Source organism: Rutidosis leptorrhynchoides, chromosome 2 (assembly GCF_046630445.1).
Source record: "Rutidosis leptorrhynchoides isolate AG116_Rl617_1_P2 chromosome 2, CSIRO_AGI_Rlap_v1, whole genome shotgun sequence".
NCBI classification, from domain to species: domain Eukaryota; kingdom Viridiplantae; phylum Streptophyta; class Magnoliopsida; order Asterales; family Asteraceae; genus Rutidosis; species Rutidosis leptorrhynchoides.
The window spans coordinates 42,529,134-42,548,039 of NC_092334.1; the positions used below are offsets into that span (position 1 = coordinate 42,529,134).

The following is an 18,906-nucleotide window of genomic DNA, read 5'->3' on the forward strand; positions in this document are numbered from 1 at the left end:
TCAAACCCTAAAATTTAATCTTTGATCTAGAGCTTAAATTATTCACATCTTCTTGTTTTCTGTGATTTTGTGATCATTTTAAGGTAAGCATCTCTTTGATTCATGTCTTGATTCTTGCTTAAATTGGGTTTTTGTGTTCTTGAGTAAAAGTTAGGTTTTAATGCTTGATTCTTGATCTTAAGTGTTTGTTATGCTCAATTGATGTTAGTAATAGCTTATATATAGTTTATATGTTATTTTTGAAGTGGTTTTGGTGTTAGAACTTGCAAAAATCATGATTTGGGGTCAGAAAACGCGAAAACAGCGAGCTGGAATGTTCTAACAGCTTCCACACTTTTGACAGCTCAACCGTACGGTTGAGTACACATTTGAGGGCTCAACCACGCAGTTGAGGGCTCAACCCCCGTTTGAGGTCTCAGCCACGCGGTTGAGCACTGGTCAGCTTTTGGTAAAATTGAAAAGGGTATAACTTTCTAACTGTAAATCCATTTTCGATGAATAAACTATCGTTGGACTCGTCTTGAAGTTTACTTTACAATTATAAGGTTTTAAGAAGATATATCAAAGTTTATTTTGGTCAGAAGTAGGGGTTTTTAAGTGTATGTCTTTTTGTGCACTCATTGAGTGTCGATATTGATTGGATTTTTGATGTAGGCTTATCATATAGTGAATATATGATGGTATATGTTAAGTTAATATATGTATTATATTTTATATTGTGCATTTTGAATTGAAACCCGTATAAACAGCTGCTGCTACTGTTCTTCATCACTCGCACGAGTGAGCTTTCACTCGTACGGTTGGGGTGGTCAACCGTGTTATGAACCGTGCGAGTAAGTGGTTATGGAGAACTATTGTCTTGGGTAAGATGATACATACGGTTGGGATGTGACTCGTACGAGTCACTGGTCACTCGTGTGGTGAACCGTACGGATCATTTAATTCTTTGATGGGTGTTCAGTCATAGATCAAACGTACGAGTATGATTGTCAACCGCACGGTTGAGTATTCTCAAACGTGAGAGTGAGAGTGTTACTCATACGATTGGTGGACCAGACATTAAGTGCTTAAGTGTTGGTATTTGGTGTTATTGTTTTGTTGTCGGGTTGTTACCGAGATATTATAACTAACTTGTATATATGTCTTTCTCGGGAGAAAAGGAGAAATAGAAGGTTCAGTGATTAGACAGCTGAACACCTTCTCATTTGATAGTAATCGGTGAATGGGACTAACTGGAGAACATAGTATAGAGTAGCATGTTATATTATGATTGCCATGCTTGTTAGATATACTTACTGTTGTGGTTAGTTAGTATGTTGTGATGACTGCATGTTAGTTGATGCTTGTATGCTGGAGCCCAGTGCGTCCCTATTGTGTGGTAGCATCGGTAGGAGAGATCAACATGCGGGTTGGGTTCCTCATGTGGTAGTCTAGACAATCGTGGTGTATATATGTGTGAATGACGCGTCCGTCGCGTGTGGATTATATATATACAACACGATGCTGGAGGAACTTCTGGTAAGCCCCAGTCCGATCAGCTGGGGGTTAATGGTTTGGCCGAGCCGCCAGAGTCTCTGTAGACAGCACTTGGGTGATGTTTGTGTGTTAGATTTTGTGACATGATTAGTATGACGGTTCCTGTATACTATTGCCTGTAGTTAGTCGTACTCACTTAGCTTCGTGCTAATTCCCCTACATCTCCTCCCTGCAGGTTGTAGCTTTGTAGATATTGCTTTTGGGAGAAGACGGGCATGACAATGTTATGTTTGACAATGTTTAACTCTGATGAAGTCTTTTATCATATGAATTGTGTTCTTTTGTAAACCGAATGTAATTACGTCTTTTCCGTTTAAAACATGTATTTTGTTATGTGGTCACGTGACACTGTTAAAGTGTATTTGGTAATTAATAAATAAATGCTTCCGCCATGTATAAAAAAAAAAATTGTCGTGTCACAACCTTTGTTTAGTATATTTCCCAATAATCCATAAAGGAAGTTAATCTTAACCGTCCTCATTACAGCAAATAGCAACAGTTAGTCTTTCCTTGTCTTGTTTTTTCCCTTCAAGCTGCATTGTTGCAAGGGAATGATCCGGTTGAAGTCTAAAAAATAAACCTGTTTAAGATCAAAAAATGTAAATAATTACATCACTAAAGTACAATATATAAAATAAAATAATAATAAAAAAAATCTGTTTCATCCATATTAAAGATGTCTTTCATTTCAAACTGATCAACTTTGTCTCTTATGAATTTTAATTTGTCCTCCATGCCCTCCATTTCAATAGATCCACTCTCTCCAAAATGCCAAAAAATTTTAATTCCATATCTTGCTTTGAACTTTTCAAGCCAACCAATAGAAAAAGTAAAGTCTGGAGTATCCACTGGATACATATCTTTCATGAACTTTTTCGCCTTCTCGATTATTAGTTCACATGTCATATTCACATGTTCTTGATATTGAAGAATCCATTCATATAGAGATTTTTCTAGGTCGGGAATTTTGCCGGTTTGTGTCGCTTAACATCGCCTCTTTCGGGAGCAAGTGAGAGATACTCTAAAGACCGCTTAACTGTATTCGCTATTGTCGCTTGACTCACCTGCAAACCATAGTTACTATGAACCCATTCTTGCAATTGCTTTTGAGTGAGACTTGGATTATCCTTGTTGTGCTTGCATAATGCTCTTCGAATCTCGTCTGTCATTGTTTTTTTTTTCACACCTTTAAGATGGGAAGCCATGTTGTGTGTATGATTTGTTTGTGTTAACCTATTTTGATCTTGTATTTATATAGAAAATATATTTAATGTCCATAAAGTGATACATTGAACACAAGAAGCATAATAAGGTGGGAGATTGAAGGTTTCTTTTAAATTAGGCCGTTCATTTGATATACATGCATTGTATACAATAATTAAGTGGAAGGTTGAAAGGTGTTTGTAAACTAAGTATTCTACTATAAATTAATAAAATATTAATTAATATATAAATTATTAATTATTAATTTATCGATTAATTAATAACTCTTTTAATTAATAAATTTTGGTGATCTCAAGTGTATTATTTTATAGAGTTTCTACTGTATTTGTTAAATTATATATGGATAAAATGTAAATATTTCAGTCCGGTCCATTTCCCGATTTTTCGGGTTTGGTCCGTCCCGTACCAAGGACCGAAAATATGAAATTTAAGGACCATGGACCGTATCAAAACTAATCGGTCCGGTTCGGTTTCTGTCCAGTTCGGTCCGGTCCTCAGTTTTTTCGGTTTTTTCCCGTACCATGCACACCCCTACAATTACCCTTACAAAATAGGCTTGACCACTTTATGATTTGTGACATATTTTTTGACATGCGAGAATTACAAACAAACACTAACAATTAAATAAAACTTATAATATTAATTCTATATAAGTTAATAAACCGATTATTCCCAACATTGACCGCCTTAATCGATTTCTTCATGCTATTGTTTAGGAATCATCGGTTTATTAAGTTTAATAGAATTAGTATTTATTAGTTTGAATTAATTATTAGTGTTAGTTTTAATTCTCACATATCAAAAGAATGTCACAAAGCAATAAGTGGTCAAGCCTATTATGTAGGAATAAATCGGTGTAATGCTTTATGGGGAGTAATGGGTAGTTTTGTTACTATAGGTTTAGTGTTGTATATATAGCTATAATATTTGTTATGAATAGAAATGGTGAAAAGAAAGCTAGTAAAAATGTTGTCATTATGTGTTTTTAGTCTTCATACTCATTTAATTATTAAGTAGAGTATAAGCATGTTCCAACAATTGGTCTTAGCAGGTAATACGTTCTAGATCGTAACATGTACAAGCATAAATTAGTGACTAGTAGGGATGATCACAATGGATTTGATCACCAAAAACACATTAGAAAAGCAGACAACATCAGAAAGATTATAAGTTGTAAACAACACTAAAAGTAGCAGAATGGAAGCACTTTAGTAGCAACAAATTATCAGCTGAAAGATAGCAGATCATCAAATTGTTAGTCACAATTTAGATTGTAAACAATAGCAGTAAATTGCAACATTAAAGAGTAGTAATTAGCTTCAAGGAATTTAGCATATTAGCAGCATGGAAAAACAACAATTAGCAGCAATTTGTTACTAAAAACAGGAACAAAATTGGAAGTTGCAGCAAAGCATGAAGATTTATGATCATCAGAATGTGTAGCACAGAAGCACAACATGAAATGAGGTTATAACAACTAGCACGGTAATCGGTAAGTTTATTCAAAAAAGCAACAATAAACAACAGCAACCAAAAAAAAAAAAAAAAAAAAAACAGTAGAGCACAAGAATCAACAACAACAACTAGCTGGGTAATGAGTAAGTTTATGCAAGAAAATAAGAAGAGCAATGTAGCAAGAGATCAAGATAAAGCATGTTTTCATCTTTAAGAGTGTCCCAATATAGTCGTAACATGTAGCATGTTTTTATATTTATTAGGAGAGTGGCAAAGAAATCACAATATAGTCCCAACATGTTTTTGATATCTTTGTTTATTTACAAAAAGTATATTAACCACCAGCTATGAATAGTACCCAGCTACAGTACTTTTCCCCTTTTTTTTTTTACATAACTTAGTTTTTTCGATCGCCACCAGCTACGAATAGTACCCCGCTACAGTACTTTTCCCTTTTTTATTTTTATTTTTTACATAACTAAGTTTTTTCGATTCATTAGCCACCAGCTATGAATAGTACCCCGCTACAGTACTTTTTTACTTTTTTTTTTTACATAACTTAGTTTTTTCGATTCAAATTTTCCGGCTCAACGAAGTGGGCCAACTGGCCACTTCCTAGTTTAAAGTATACCTGTCAATCGAGACACATATATTCTCAAATTTGGGTCAAATGAATCAAGCTTTCGAGTCAAATGAGGTTTGAAAAAAAGTTAAGTCTAGCAATGTAAATCAAAACTTAAGAAAAAGGTTCAATAATTTTTCTCCAACCTATTGAGTCATATAAATTATAAAAGAACGGGTCAAATGAATATCAAATCCTAAAATTCAATAAGTCATTTGAATGAGCCAAATGGGTCTCACATAACAAGTTTCAAATGGGTCATATGGTTAGCAAGGAATGACTTCATCTTCAATGGCAACTACACTTATTGGGCATCCATCGCCCGACAAATAAAACTCAAAGTGTTCGTTTCGCAACAACTTTTAAATTGTGTTATATTCATCAATCTTATGTTTGGGAAGTAAATCCTGGGCTTTTGTGTCGCTCGTGTTGAATTTCCTTGTAATTTTCTTTTGAAGGTTGTTTTATTCTTCTTTTGTAGTACCTTGTATCTGTTTCATCGTTTTGATGAAAAATCAATCTTCATATTAATGATATTCTTTTTTCATTGAAAAAAAAAAAAACAAGTTTCATTTATCAATCTATAATAAAAGCATTAATGATTATATCAATAATTGTGTATATTAATAACTAATATTTTCTTGAGTTAATTACACTGATGATCCCTGCGGTCTTGGTTCAATTACGTCGCTAGTCCCTAACTCTTAAAAATTATATGCTTCGTCCCAGTAGTTTTAAGTTCAAACGGCGGTGGTCCATGTGGTCTCGGTTAAATTACATCCCCGTGGTCTTAAAAATTATATGTTAGAACGAACCTAACATCATGACTCTCGAAAATTGTCTTGCCATTCGAGGTCGTCAGGATTTCGAAAAAATACATTTTACTCATTTTTAATGTTCTTTTTGAACGTTTTCGATTTACATCGTATTATTACTTTTTAGTTTTAAGACATATTATTTCACTCATAATGTAATTATGTATAACGCATATAAATTTGAATCTAATGTATCTTCATTAAATACAATTTTTAAATCATTAATATGCACCGCCAGATGGAGTAACATTTGACGGCGCATAACGAGCAAGACTGTCTGAACGTGCTTGCGATTCAAGGCCGTCTAGATTCCAAAAAGACATCTTTCCTCGCAATTTCACACAACGCACCTAACAACACCGACAGTTCGTGGTGCTTTGGCGTTTTGTGTCTTTGGCCAAAATGTTAGATCTATCGTATCTTTTGACTCGTGGTTCTGATTTAGTCACAGTTTTTTTAACCAAGACCCAATTAACCCGAAAACTTGACCCATTTAACCCGAATATGAGTGTTTGGGTCTCAATTGCAGATATACCGTAAACCCAACTCAAACGCACTTTTGTTGCCATTTATTTAATCATCCATTTACACAAATCCTCTAGTAACATTGAATATTCACTCGATCTAAAACCTACTCGTGTTTGATTACAACTGAATAGGAAGATTCAAAATGTTCGGTATACAGCAAATTTGTTTGTAATACTCCGTTTATAATTTAGCAAATTATACATAAACGACAAAAAAATAGCACTATTCATTTAAAACTTTTTCCAGCTGTCACCTTATCCCCCGATTTTTACATCATGTTAAATTTCACCCCCTTTTGACTACTTTTTTAATTTTGCCCAACCCTCTAATTTTAAGGGATATATATTAAACACTATAAAATAATAACACAAAGACATAAGTGGCTGTGGCTTTTATTGTTTCCAGATGGCTGCAGGTTCAATTCTTGAAGGGGACATTTTTTTTTTCCTTTCAGGCTAGCAATTTTGGGCCCAGCGAAGCGGGCCGACCCGAATACTGCGGGTCGACCCGAATACTTGTTAGGTTAAATAAATGAAAAAAATATGTGTAATGAATAGTTCATTCTCAAGCAACTTTATTTTCTTTTAAACTCTACTTGTTAGGTTAAATAAATGAAAAAATATGTGTAATGAATAGTTCATTCTCAGCAACTTTATTTTCTTTTAAACTCTTCATAAATAAATTATACAGTATCAAAAAGACAAAATATATATTATATTTTATTATATAAAAAATTAACACTAACATCATTCAAACCTACTAAAAAAAATTTAAACACGTTATTTCATTAAAGCGAGGTTAAATCAAAATCTTTGAATCATTCGAACAATTAAACAATTTATTATTATAATTTAGCAGATTAGACATTTTAATTTAGCAGATTCGACATTTTACCACTATGAATGTCTCTATAAAAAACTAAGACTTTTGCTGAAAAAGTATATCAATATACTCTTGTTTTTTTATTAACAGAAAAAACGGATTAATAAAAGTATACAACCGAATCATGAATCGGTTAAAAAAAAAAAATTGTTACAGCACTGAGATTTACTATACCAAAACTTTATGATTTCGTCTTGTATGTTACAAAATTAGTAATGTCAACCAATTACATTGAAGCACGACTCCATAAACAAGGAGAAGACTTAAGCAGAATGGGTGAACACATAGAGTATTCTTGTAAGCACAAATAAAATCCTGGAAATATGTTGAAAATTCATCTCCAAGAAGAACTTATGTGCTTTGTTTTAATCATATTTGATTGATTTGATTGATATTTTACTATTGATAAAAGTATAAAAACAGGAAAAGAAAAAACGGAAAAGATACATCGCTACTTCTGCAGCCGGCTGGAGGCAGAATACCCTAAAATTAGATGCATCGTGGTTTATGTTTTATAGAATTGACAATTTACATACCTAGTCCCTATATTATTCGTCATTTGATAAACCTGCTCATAAATTAAATTTAATTTTACGTATTATTACCCTTAATATACTCTATCTATCCCAATTCTATTGTTCATTAGTCACTTTTTAAAATGTCTTAAATTAATTGTTCACTTTCATAAATACATGAAAATGATAATTCTTTTGTATCTCTAGTTTATATATTAATGACGTACGTCCCGCCATAGCCGTCACGTGTGACGCATGGCGTATTCTGTAGCTGGACGTTTAGCTTCAACTCCTGGTTGGATACCAAGTCAACGCCGTTCTTAGGCCACGATTACCCCTACGCTACGCCACCCGTAGCGTACCGTTAACCGTTTGACTTGGTTTGCACAGCTACTTTTCAGTCCGACAAATCAGGAGAACGTGGAGCAGTTAGTGGGCATGATTAGAGGATTCCAGGAGTGGTAATCGTGGTTTAGTGGGCTAGTGGTGGTTATCCTTGGTAACCGCCATCTTATGCCTATAAATACTGCTCATAATCACACATTTATCAATCAATCAACACTTTACACTTACCACAGCTGATTACTCTTCTAAGCTCACCTTGGAGGCTCAGCAAAAGTTAACCACCACAACACCCCTCATACTCATCACGCAAACCGAAGGAAACCCCTCCGAAGGTTAGTCATTCAACTAATTGCACTCAAGTCAATTTTAGCTTGATCATTTGGCGCCATCCGTGAGACCGTTTGATCAATACTTTTAACACAGGATGACAGGCGATTCTAATCCGTCACCAAAAGCCAACACCGGCAAAGAACCGTATGACCCTTTGAATCCCAACGACGACAGCTCTTTTGAGACACCAGACGACTCAATCAAACGTACCAGGTTGCAATTTGACGATGATGATGAAGCCAATAGGCGTGACGCCGAGGATACGGAAAACCCGGAAACGAATTTAAGCCGACTTAAACCCATCGGCGGAGCAGAAGCGATACGTTTTCTGGAAAAATGGGGATTCGGTTTACCGTCACTTATGTCTAAAGGCGGCGAAAGGCCAACGGGTATGTCCAAAGTTCAACCACGAAGCTCTACACGTCTGGCGTCAGACGTTGGTAAAAGTTCTGGCAAAACCCGAGAGGAAGCACGAAAGGACTTAATTGAGAATTTAATTCTAGCCGTGCCGAAATCTATGAGCGCTCAGGTCGAGCAGCCTGGCGTGGCGGATAACATGTTGAACAATTGGTACGCTATGATGGGAGACAACGTTAAGAGGACGTTCGAAGTTTCTGCGACGTCTGAGAAGTTTACCCGAGAGATAGCCACCCATCTGTTGCCCGCCGTCCTTAGTACTCCCCTCACGCTAGGGGTGTATGACGGCACCACGGATCCGGAGGACTTCCTGCAGCAATTCGAACACGATGTCAAGACGCAGCATTGGGATAGCTCGACGGCATGCCACATGTTCCCGAGGCAGCTCCAAGCCGTCGCGAGAGAGTGGTTTTCCAAATTACCTGCCTTGAGCATATCCAGCTACACGGACCTCAGAACTAAGTTTGTGCAGCGTTTCCAGAACTTTAAATGCACCAAACTGACCCACCTAGATGCGCACAGCATCAAGATGAGGTCGCGTGAATCCCTAATGAATTTTACTTCTCGCTTCACAGCGGAATGCCAAAAAATTCCAGATCTGCCTGAATCGCAGCAGATCTCCGCGTACATCATGGGAATCTGCCAAACTCGTCATTTGTCGTTGGTAAAATAGATGCGGCGTAAGTTGCCAAAAACGTACGTTGAAGTTGTAAAAATGGTAAATGGTTATGTACGTTCCGAGGAGTTTGTAGACGCTGTCGTTGGGGATCACAGCACAACGGACCTGAGCGATAAAGACGACAAGGGAAACAACAAAGGTAATACAGGTAACAAGTATAAAGGAAGTGGTAGCGGCGACCACAGGGGCTAAGGCTTCAAAGACATCAATAAGGCTTGTCCCAAAGACAACTATCCGCTACCAGAGATAGACTGGAAGGTAGAGTCATTGGCGGGCTTTCGTTTCAAATGTTTCCTTGATGCTTACAAGGGCTATCACCAGATCCAAATGGCGGAACGCGACGAGGACAAGACCGCGTTCCACACAGACCAATGGATTTTTTGTTACAAAAAGATGCCCTTTGATTTGAAAAATGCCGGCGCGACGTACTAACGTGTTATTGACGCTGCGTTCAAAGAACAGATCGGTTGAAATGTGGAAGCATACGTCGACGACATAGTAATCAAAAGTCACGCCAAAATGGACCTTTTGAAGGACATTCAGGAAACGTTCGATTCTCTACGAAAAATCAACATGAAGCTGCATCCAGAGAAGTGTAGTTTTGGATTCGAGGAAGGAAAGTTCTTGGGGCACGTCGTCACAACGCTTGGCATACGGGCAAACCCTAAGAAAATTCAAGCTATTGATGAAATGGCAGCACCGCGAACGAGAAAGGAGGTACAAAGTCTGAACGGCAAGTTGGCAGCATTGTCCAGATTCCTGTCAAAGGCGGCAGAACGGTCACTTCCATTTTTCAAAGTGTTGAAAGACAACGTGGGACGGAACTTCGACTGGACTCCTGAAGTGGATCAGGCTTTCCAGGAAATGAAGGCTTTGATAAGGATGTTGCCGACGTTGACGGCACCAGTACCGGGTAAAGTAGCCGTTCTGTAATAATTTTTTACGAATTTATAAATATTGTGATGCTAACATGTTAGAGTTCTCAGGCGAAACTTTGACAATTTACTTGGCAGCGGGAACTGATGCTATTAGCTCGGTGCTCGTCGCAGAGCGTGGCGGCACACAGATGCCAATTTATTTTGTGAGCAAAGTGCTACAACATGGCGAAGTCAACTACAAACCGGCCGAGAAGCTCATTTTCGCGTTGTTCCACACCGCAAGACGGTTGCGACGGTACTTTCAAGCGCACCCAATGCTGGTGCTAACTGATTCGCCTATTAAACAGGTATGGTACGGCGATTGAGACCGGAGCACCTTGGCGGAAAGTTATTCTAACAATTTTTTCATGCAGGTATTGAGCAAACCGGAGGTTTCTGGCAGGCTAGCCAAGTGGGCAATCGAACTGGGTGAACATGAAATCCATTACGCCCCCCGTACCGCTGTTAAAGGCCAAATCATGACAGATTTTATGGTTGAATTCATATGCGCCGCGCCACCAGCGCCGGTCTTTGAAGAAGTACCGAATATCGTCACATGGGAACTATTCACGGACGGAGCATCGAGTTTTGATGGAGCGGGTGCAGGTCTAATTTTAATTGGTCCTGACAGAGAGGAACATACCTACACGTTGCGTTTCGAGTTCCCCGCCTCCAATAATGAAGCGGAATATGAGGCATTGCTATCTGGTTTGAGAATGGCTGAAAAGATGGGAATAAAATACCTAAAGGTGTCGGTTGATTCCCAACTCGTGGCGAATCAGATGAACGGGACGTTTGAAGCTAGGGATCCGGCTATGCAAAATTATTTGGCATTGGCAGAAGAAATGGCCAACAAATTCGAGCGTTTCTCAATAACGCAAGTGCCACGATCCTTGAACAAAAAGGCCGACGCACTCAGCAAACTCGCATCAAGCGTGTTCAGCCACTTCGCCAAGGACGTTTGGGTGGAGGTCCTTAGTCAAAAATCCACTGACGTGGTACAGGTATCGACTCGCTTCGATAACAAACATGCTATACGCATAATCTGATTATAACGCAACATACACATGCCCTGATTTTCTTGCAAAATAATCACAGGAGGCTGCCACTGTAGAAGAGGTCGAGACGTGGATGAGTCCTATCGTTACGTACCTAAAGAACGGGACGTTGCCGGTCGACAGTGAAACGGCACGTAAGATTCGAATTAAAGCACCTATGTACATGTTAAGGGATGTAGTTCTTGTGACGACCCGGAAATTTCCGACCAAATTTAAACTTAAATCTTATATGATTTTGACAAGATGAGCAAAATCTGTAATATCGAGTCTCAAAATTTTGGAACTATTTATAAGTATATAGTTACCCTTTGACTATTCCCGACAATTCACGATCAATTGTGTGTAAATAAAATATATATGTAAATATAAATATAAGTATATATATTAAGTTAATTTAATATAATACCATTTAATCATTGAATTAAATATGTAGAGTGATATACAAAATCATTAAGATGATACTAAAATAAAAATATACAGATATATATATATGAATCCTATACACAATTAATATAATATGTATGTTGTAATAAATCTATACACATAAATATATAGGAATTCTATGTATAAGTATTACTATATGTAATAATTCAATTATATATTGTATATAATTATTAAACATTACATAATAAACAAATTGTAATGTTAATATATTAAAAGTAATCCTAAGTTAAAATATTGATATTATTACTTTCATTATTATTAAAATAAATACTAATACAAATAATAAAATCAGTATTATTAGTATTTTTAATTAAAATATAAAAATATGGAAATTGATACATGTAGTTTGCTATATTATTAGTAATATTATTAATATTAATATTATCATTATAGTATCATTGTTATTAGTAATCTTAAGTATTATTATGATTATTAAAAGTATTATTATTAACTTATTTACTAAAATTTCCATTTTATTAAAGTTATTATTATTATTCTTATTGTGATAATAATATCATTAATTTTATTATTATTATTTATAATATTAAGTGTATTATTAATATAGTGTATTTATTAAGTATTAAGATTAATTATAAGTTATACATAGAGATATATAAACACAGACTTATTTATATAAGTTATATAAATGCAGATATATACTCCGCATATAAATATAGATATATACATACTCCGTATATAAAAAAAACTGTTTATTCTATCTCTATCAATTCTTTTCTATTTTCTCCTATCTCTGTTAAACCCGTGATATGTTGTCATTAACGATCACCACTATAAAACTATGTTTAATCAATTATAACCACAAGGATAGATATTAAACACTTTGTAATATTTAACTTCTGCAAATCACAAATGAAGTACAATTTTTTTTATAAAAAAAAAAGAAACCGTCGGTCCCCTGCCTTCAACACTTTTTAACCATAACTTGATTTTAAACGAGATTTCAAAATCTAAAATTGCTGTTTTGTTAGGAATCCATCATTCAAGCTTTCTGTAAAATTTCAACCTACAATTTGTTGTTTTGATCGTTAATTTAAGAGTCAAAGTTTTTGCAATAAAAGTCAACAGATTTGTTTATGATGAAATTCGAACTCATTTCTGTTTTTCAGATTAAATTTACGATTCATAGAGTTTATATGAATGATTTAAAATACTTTTCATGTTATAACTATTAGCTAAAACGTCCTAAAATTTGGAAATTGGGATTGGAGTTCTTTATTTATTTTTTTTCGAACAAAACAGTATCTGGGTTCAATCATTTTAATTCATCTTTTGTGTCTGTTAACCAGAAGTACTAGTTGAAATCGGCTCAATCTTAGATATCCTAATTTAAATCGAAAACCAATTGTTATGGGGATATGAACTCCTGTCGGGTTGAACTTATTAAGGAAGGAGATAGAACAGAAACAGAATAAATAAATGGGAGGTGTAAAATAAAACAGAAAATATTAGACAGCCGAATGGTTTCATGTGATGACGGGTATGCGGGAGGTCGCGGGTTCGAGTCCCGGCAGTAGCGTATTTTTTTGAGTTTTTCTTCAAAGGTTATAATCCTTCATTATTATTATTATTATTATTATTATTATTATTATTATTATTATTATTATTATTATTATTATTATTATTATTATTATTATTATTATTATTATTAATTAATTAATGTTATTATTATTAGTATTATCATTAAAATTATTGGTATTATCATTATTGTATTATTGTTATTATTATGATTATGAATATTATAAATATTATTATAATTTCTATAAAAATCATAAAATTTACTATTTGTTCATTAAAAACTAATACTTGTATCATTTTATAAGTTATAATATTATTATTAGTATCGTTACTAGTATTATAATTATTATTAAAATTATAATAATCATTATAAGTATCATAACTATCATTATTATCATTATTACTAATATTGAGTATTATCATTATCATATTTATCATTACAAATATTAATTGAGTATTATAATTACTATCTTAATAAACAAATGATATATATATATATATATATATATATATATATATATATATATATATATATATATATTTAATACTAATAACATAACAAAATTAATATTTTATATACAAAATGAATATATGAGACGTATATATGTTATTAATATAAAAATGATATAATTAGTAAATTATATATATACAAACTTATTTAATTACGATATGTATATTAATAAATATACAAATGATATAGGTTCGTGAATCCGAGGTCAACCCCACACTTGTTCAATGATGTTATATGTATTTTTACTACAAAATACAGTATGGTGAGTATATAGTCCCACTTTTAAACTCTAAATATTTCGGGATGAGAATACATGCATTTTATGATTCACGTTATGGACACAAGTAATTAAAAATACATTCTACATTTAGTTGTACCACTGGCATATTTCCCTGTAGCTTGGTAACTACTATTTACATGGGTATTGTAAATGCGAATCCTGTTGATAGATCTATCAGGCCTGACAACCCCAACCGGACTGGACGACCAGTATTCAACGGTTGCACAGTACTTCGTTTTGTAGACTACACTTGGTACAGTGTAGTGAGATTTCATAATAAAGGGAATATGCGACGTTGATTAATAGTTAAGTATGGTTACCAAGTGCTCAACCACTTAGAATGCTTACATACACTTGCGAGTGTATTATGTTTAAGAATATGAAATCTTGTGGTCTATATTTATAACACTGCTAGCACTTAAACCTATATCTTACCAACTTTATGTTGACGTTTTAAAGGATGTTATTCTCAGGTACGAATTAAGTCTTCCGCTGTGCATTTGCTCAATTTAAGGACATTACTTGGAGTCGATCATCGCAATGGGACCAAATGTTGATGACTTTGTCCAGGTGGATTAGGACGGGTTATTAGAGTTGGTATCAGAGCGGTGGTCATAGCAAACTAGGTCTTGCATTAGTGTGTCTACCTAGTAGTTGTTAGGATGCATTAATGAGTCTGGACTTCGACCTTGTAGTTGTTAGGTTATATTAATGAGTCTAGACTTGAACCTGGTCTGTATGTTAAAAGTTTTTGCTTACCACCATTTGTCGAAAAATATCTACTTATCATTATCAGTCTCGACACATCTTATTGCAATTATTGCATTGATAGTGTATAGACAAAGTCATATCTTAGCTTATCTGCTAATCCATATCTTAGCGTATCTGTTACTTTAGATTTTATCGGACACGTTTCCTTAATTTCCTTCGTCATCTACGTGATATTCTGTACTACATATAGGTATTCTATGTAATTAGAATATCATATAATATCCAAAAAAAATCATTCCATATCGAAAACCCTTTATTTAACCGTACAAGATGGAACTCGCAACTAGTTCAAATTCCTCGGATTTCGACATGGAGTCCCACTCAAGCTCTGAAAGCAGTATAACTGGAATGAACCAACCAATCAGTCATCCCCAATTCATCTGATGTGTTCGTAATTGATTTAATCAATGGAGATGAGAAGAAGGCGATCATTTCCTTCCACCAACTGAATTCACCTCTTGGCAAAAAACCTGAAGCACTTACCGACAAACCAGTCCGAAACACCATCTTCACTCTCATTTCCAGAATATCTCGCAACGATTATATAATATCTCAAATTCTAAACCTTATGCATCCCCTTGTTTAAACCGCCAATCATCCCGGAATAATAGAAGAAGTCAACGAATTTCGCGCTCGAGTTGTAGCTTTGAAAAATATGGTGCAAAATGTACCAGCTTCAGCAACATCACCGGCACCAACAACATCACCAACATCAACACCAGTACCATCCACAACCCAAGTTTCAACATCACATGCCTCAACATCTCATTCTGTACCTCGAGCATAATCATCGTTCTACGTATCGTTCTATCTACTTTATCTTCGTTCTACATATCGTTCTACATCGATTATCTTCACTCGACATGGCGATTATGTAATTTCTAAAGTTTTAGAGATTATATAATCTAGTATTAACGATAAATCAAATGAGTTTAATATCTTATTGACTCATTAAATCCATGATTACATCTGAAGAAAATATATATGTATGTATATTTTCATAAAGATTGTAATTAAAAATTCTTTTGTACAAACTGTTAATGCTGAAAATATTTAAACGGGTAGGTAACACTCGAGGAATATTTAGATTTCACATTAATAAGTTACAGTGTACATTCTTCAAATCTGATTCAATGATCATCTATTATCCTGTTTACATTCACCGATATATGAATCTGTTTATCGCAGAATAACCATTTTCATTCAATTTCATATTTGGATTTTGACCTATCAGAATCCAACAAGTGGCATAATGAAGAAACATTGGACAAAATAAAATTTGTTAGAAACAAACAAATTAACTATGAGAAATTCTGTTAAGAATCTACGCTAACTGTTCCTAGCTAACTGATTACATTTTATTTATCGCAATATAATTATCGTAATTTACATTCTCGCAATTTTATTTATCGTCATTTAATTTCTGCTATTTATTTTACGCACTTTAAATATCGGGACACATGTACACAATACGTCGGATTAATTCTAAGACAATAAGTTGTACACGGGTCATGATACATATTTATTAATTCGAATATTTGGTACATTCTAACACAATAAGTATACAATACGTTTTGATAAATCCTAAGACAATACGTACACAATACGTCTTAGTTAATTCTAAGACAATACGTCTACAATATGTCTCTGGGTTGGTGCAAAGACAATACGTATACAATACGTCGTTGGGTAATTCTAAGATTATATATGTATAAACAAATTATTGAATTATCAACTAAGGACTGCCATTATTGGACAATTAAAATGAATTAAAATAATGATTATAACATATGAAACTTAACAATTCTTCAAGTTTGCCACTTGATTTCATCTTAAATCTCATTTGTACCTTGATGATTATACTCCACGTTAAAACCTATCATGATTCTTGAAAATACCTCAATCGAGAGGATGAACCAACCGCACTTCATCTACGGAAGGAAGGATTTATGCGTATAGTTATGCACCTGAAAAACTCTCAGAAACTGAGTAAACATTTAACATATGGCTGTGCTAATCCCTTAGTGTTATTATTACCCAAAATAACATTTCTATTTTTTTTCAAATTAGCCAATTTTGTCACAGCTCCAGCAAGACAACTTCGACTTTTCGTTCGAAACAACCTTATTATAACCTTGATATATATATGCGTACGCTTTATTGTTACTGGGGAACATTTTATATGTCACTATATTACCATCAGCGTTTAATCATCTAAAAACACAATTCTCCTAAAACCACCTCGGTTTGATAACCGATGACCCAGATCCATTAACTTTGAAAATGCTGACGAAGCAGCATGTTGTAGATGGTCTTAATGGCTAAAAGTTGATGATAAAGAACGGAGTGTTGGAAACGCTCAATAGAAAAATTTAGTACTGAAAAGCGGATTATGCGAAATTATGAAGGAAGCCGTGGACAAATCACAAAGAATAAGTTTGACTTCAAAGAATTCATATAATTCAATGCCTGCTGAAGTCTTTAGCGAATATCTTGCTTCATACTCTAAACCCTTGCGGACAATAGTCTCCATCATCCTTTGATCTTAGATATTCAAAGATATTATCGTATCTTTCCTTATAAATATCCTCAATATTTCTGAAGATATCTTCATAAATATTTTGTCCGATATTAATTATCTCTCCGCTCTATTACATCATAAAAGAAACTATTTTAGTTTCTAAATTTTGAAACCTTCGAGTTTAAAGTATGAATGCTTTTGAAGTAGTGTTGGAAACTGAAGCATGAGTTAGTAAAATATAACGACACTTGATCAACGTGATTATATTACAGTAAGTCATGCTGAGTTTCTAATGAAACGTGATGATTCACAGACTCTAACGTCATCATGTGCCATGTCACACAACTCTTGTATTCTATTTAAACCTCTAAAATATCATGAAAATATTTTCTTGATGATTCGGTCTTTTCCTGGGTATTCTGGTAATTTAACCAATCAAGATCTTGCCATTACCATTCCTTTATTAGAACATTAACAATGTTCATTCTGAAACTTATATCTGCGAATTCTGGACCATTACAAGAGATACCTAACCGCAAGAAGAAAAAACGAAGGGACAAAGCTCCGAAATAGAAATTGGAGTATAAATTGGAGCAAATAGGGGGAAGTATTAATTGGGGATGACAATGATTATAGAAAACAGAAGCAAGGACTTCAAAGTATAAAAGAAGATATAAAGCCTGATAATAACACATAAATTACAAACCGTGTATATCAATGTTTATAGCAACATAAAGACACGGAAGGATTAAAAGCACTATAACCCCAAGGGGCAAAGTAGAAGTAAGCAGATTCCTCTGGTGGAAGTTGAAAAAGGAGAATGATGGTTGTGATAGTAAGGATAAGGACAAGAATCAGAACTGGATTTAGCATTTTCATAAACTTTTGAATTTGAGAATTGGGTATAGGAATGGTAAAAGTAACAGAATGGAAGAAGTTAATTTATAGTGAAATATCTGATAGAAAAATCAAGGCAGATCTCCGCATTTAATTAGAGAATCTTAATTTTCTTATTCGCCGAAGAATCAAATCATTTAGATTTAGAAGATTTTCTTTAAATCCCTGGAATTCCGGAATTCCACCAAGACAACGTCAAAAGGAAAGAAGCACCTTATTTTCTAAATTCAATTGTGACCACGTCAAAAGTTAAATCTCTATCTCATTTTTTTGTGATAGCTTCATTCATACTCTTCGAACAATCGAATTGTTTTATCCATATTACTCGGTAATGATAAAACTCTATATATCAACTCAAATTCGTCATGAAAATATTTTTAGTGTCAGCCATGACCACCTCACTCAAATTTCGGGAAGAAATTTATTTAACGGGTAGATACTGTGACGACCCGGAAATTTCTGACTAAATTTAAACTTAAATCTTATATGATTTTGACATGATGAGCAAAATCTGTAATATCGAGTCTCAAAATTTTGGAACTATTTATAAGTATATAGTTACCCTTTGACTATTCCCGACAATTCACGATCAATTGTGTGTAAATAAATAAGTAAATAAAATA

The 18,906-nt window shown here is 34.2% G+C and overlaps 1 pseudogene; it reads right to left on the bottom strand.

The window, feature by feature from the left end:
* LOC139887827 (CENP-B homolog protein 2-like) overlaps positions 1-2,741 on the bottom strand; it is a 47,441-nt pseudogene extending 44,700 nt beyond the window's left edge.
* Between the last annotated feature and the right edge of the window lie 16,165 nt (positions 2,742-18,906).